Raw genomic sequence first — 2,832 nt, 5'->3', positions numbered from 1 at the left:
AGTACCCAATCCAGTCCATTCCACCTAGCAGCCCCCATTTCACAAAAAGCTGGTTTCCTCTGTTTATGACCTGAGAAGTTCTCGTCGATTTTTTAATTTATAGTTTTGTAGAAAGGAAGTTCATCATCATCATCATCATCATTATCATTTAAAGTAAAAAAAACAAAAAACAAACAAACAAACCAAAAAGTGAAATAATACTCCAAGAGTATTAAGTTTTCTATTATTTTGCAATGCTCAGGTTACATTATTGACAACTATACTCACCATGATTATTAATGTAGGTTTTTATTTATTGCTATTAAGAAAAAAAAAACTTTAACCAGACTGAAACCACACAATTTCATTCAAATACAAATTACTATTCCTAAAGAGTAAAAATCTCATCGAATACAAAAAATAAGAAAACTTAAAGATTATATGCAAAATTGACTCAAAATAATTTTAACATTGTCATATTATTTCTAATAATCTCATTCAAATACAAATTACTACGGTATTCCTTAAGATTAAAAATTGAAAGATTATAAAAAGTATGAAAATAGATTATGCATAATAAGCATTGACTAACAAACCTCAATATAAAATTATAAATTTAACATTGTTATATTATTTCTAATAATCTCATTCAAGTACAAATTACTATTCTTAAAGATTAAAAATCTTAAGGAATACAAATGTGTGGAAACTAAAGATTATATGCATAATAAACATTGACTAACAAAACCAAATAATTTTTTTTTTAAATCTTTAAAAATAACATTGTTATATCCATATTACTAAGATAACGTTTTGTGTTTTTGGCTGTCCACCAAATATCTCTGAAAGTATTTTAAAGTCAGGCTCCGGAGGGAAAAAAAATGTTGATATGTTGTAGAACTGATTTTTTTAAGACAGAAATAAAGTAGTTTGATCAAAAACTGAGCAACGGTGAATGATATTCAGATTTTTGAATATTTAAAACTGGGGAATAGGGTGTAAAAATGGGCGGTTGCGCCCATTTTTCCCCAGTTTTTAAATATTCAAAAATCTGTATCTCATTCAGAGTTTTTCGTCAAACAACCTTTTTCTGTCTTAGAAAAATCAGTTCTACAACATATAATTTTTTTTTTCCTCCAGAGTCTGACTTAAAGTACAGTAATTATGATTTTCACACATGCTGTAGCCAGCCACCAACGAGACGAACATCTGCTACATTAGGACTCGATTTCGTTATCCTACATGTATTTTTTTCGCAAAATTAACAAATTTCTTGCTGATTACTTCTAAATCTCATAACTACATGTCGTGACGTCATTCTGCCACGCACCCAATCTAATATGCATGTTACCACATGCACATATTCATAGCCATATATATTCAGAGACAATACCACAAAACCGCATTCAAACAACGAACACGTCAGAGTTAACACGTTATTACATAACAAATAGATTCCTAGATGGCGGGAAAACTTTTCCGGCTTCTCAAACGTCTTTTTAATGATTTAGTTCTTCAAAATTAAGGGTTTCCCCTTTTGAAAACGGTCAGGTAAACTTTCTCATTCTTATTACAGTAATACCTAGGCCTATTATATGTGTATATATACTGTGCTACATTTAAAAAAATTGAGCAGTTCGCATACGTAATCCTTTTTCCATGAATCGATAAACACCAAAGGGAAAGCGGGGTCTGGGTTTCTCCTCTGGGGAAATTTTGATGCCTATAGATGGCAGGAAATGAGCTTTCCCGATTTCGTATTTTTCCAATGTAACAAAAAATTTCAGCACACAGACCCTGATTTATTTATTTTTTTATGACTTTTTTATGAATTTAATTTTTTTACCCAAGGGTGTCAGGACCCCCCCCCCCCCCCCCCCCCCCCCCCCCCCCCCCCCCCCCCGACCCTGTCACATCCGCCAATTCCTCCCATTCAACTATCATCACCACCTTTCACCACTCATTCAACACCGTGAGGAGCATGTGGAAGCGGTTTGGCACAGCGGGAACGGTTTGGTTTCCAACCTCGAGGTCGGAGTTTCAATCCCTCCCGGCCCCTCCCCCACTGGCACTACCACTGTCTGTGTCTACAAGGGCAAACTAAAGTCCTACTGCTGTTTAACCGAGCACATTCTGTTCCACAAATTCCCATACAAATAATCTTCATATGATAATTTCCGTTATCATGAATGGACTATAATTTAAATTTTTCGTCTTATAAACTATAAAATAAAAACGATAATTTATTCTGAAAATTATCCGACTTTTGACTTTATGCTTAGTTTACACAAGGTGTCACTACAACTTTCAGGAGTATTTTTAGCAGTTATTGTCATCGTCAATGTCATAATACACTTAGGCATACAGGAGACAATAAGAGAATACACTGTACAGACCCTTTTTGTTCTTGCTAAAGCAACAAATACAGTTCAAGAAATTGCTTCTTCCTACATAGAATAATAAAAAATGAAATTCAAATTTACGAGAGATAAATACTTATTATTATAGTCAGTCCAGCCAATAGCTGTCTCTTCTAGAAGCCCTCTAAAAACATATAAAAATAAAAACAAAAATTACAGAAGACAATAAGAGAATACACTGTATAGACCATTTTTGTTGCTAAAGCAACAAATACAGTACAAGAAGTTGCTTCATCTTACATTGAATATAAAAAAATGAAATTCAAATTCACGAGAGATAAATGCTTATTAGGCCTATTATGGTCAGTCCAACCAATAGATGGCTCTTCAATGAAGCCCTCTGAAAAAATATAAACATTAATAAAAAAATTAAAAAATCGAAAGATTCATTGTCAAAATAGTATTTAAAAAAAGGAGGGACCCCTGCTCCTCT

The sequence above is a fragment of the Anneissia japonica genome, unplaced genomic scaffold (genome assembly GCF_011630105.1).
Source record: "Anneissia japonica isolate Jap-2015-1 unplaced genomic scaffold, ASM1163010v1 scaffold284860_len1800451_cov186, whole genome shotgun sequence".
In the NCBI taxonomy this organism is placed as follows: domain Eukaryota; kingdom Metazoa; phylum Echinodermata; class Crinoidea; order Comatulida; family Comatulidae; genus Anneissia; species Anneissia japonica.
The sequence above is the reverse complement of the archived record's forward strand: the minus strand, read 5'-3'. Positions refer to the sequence as shown.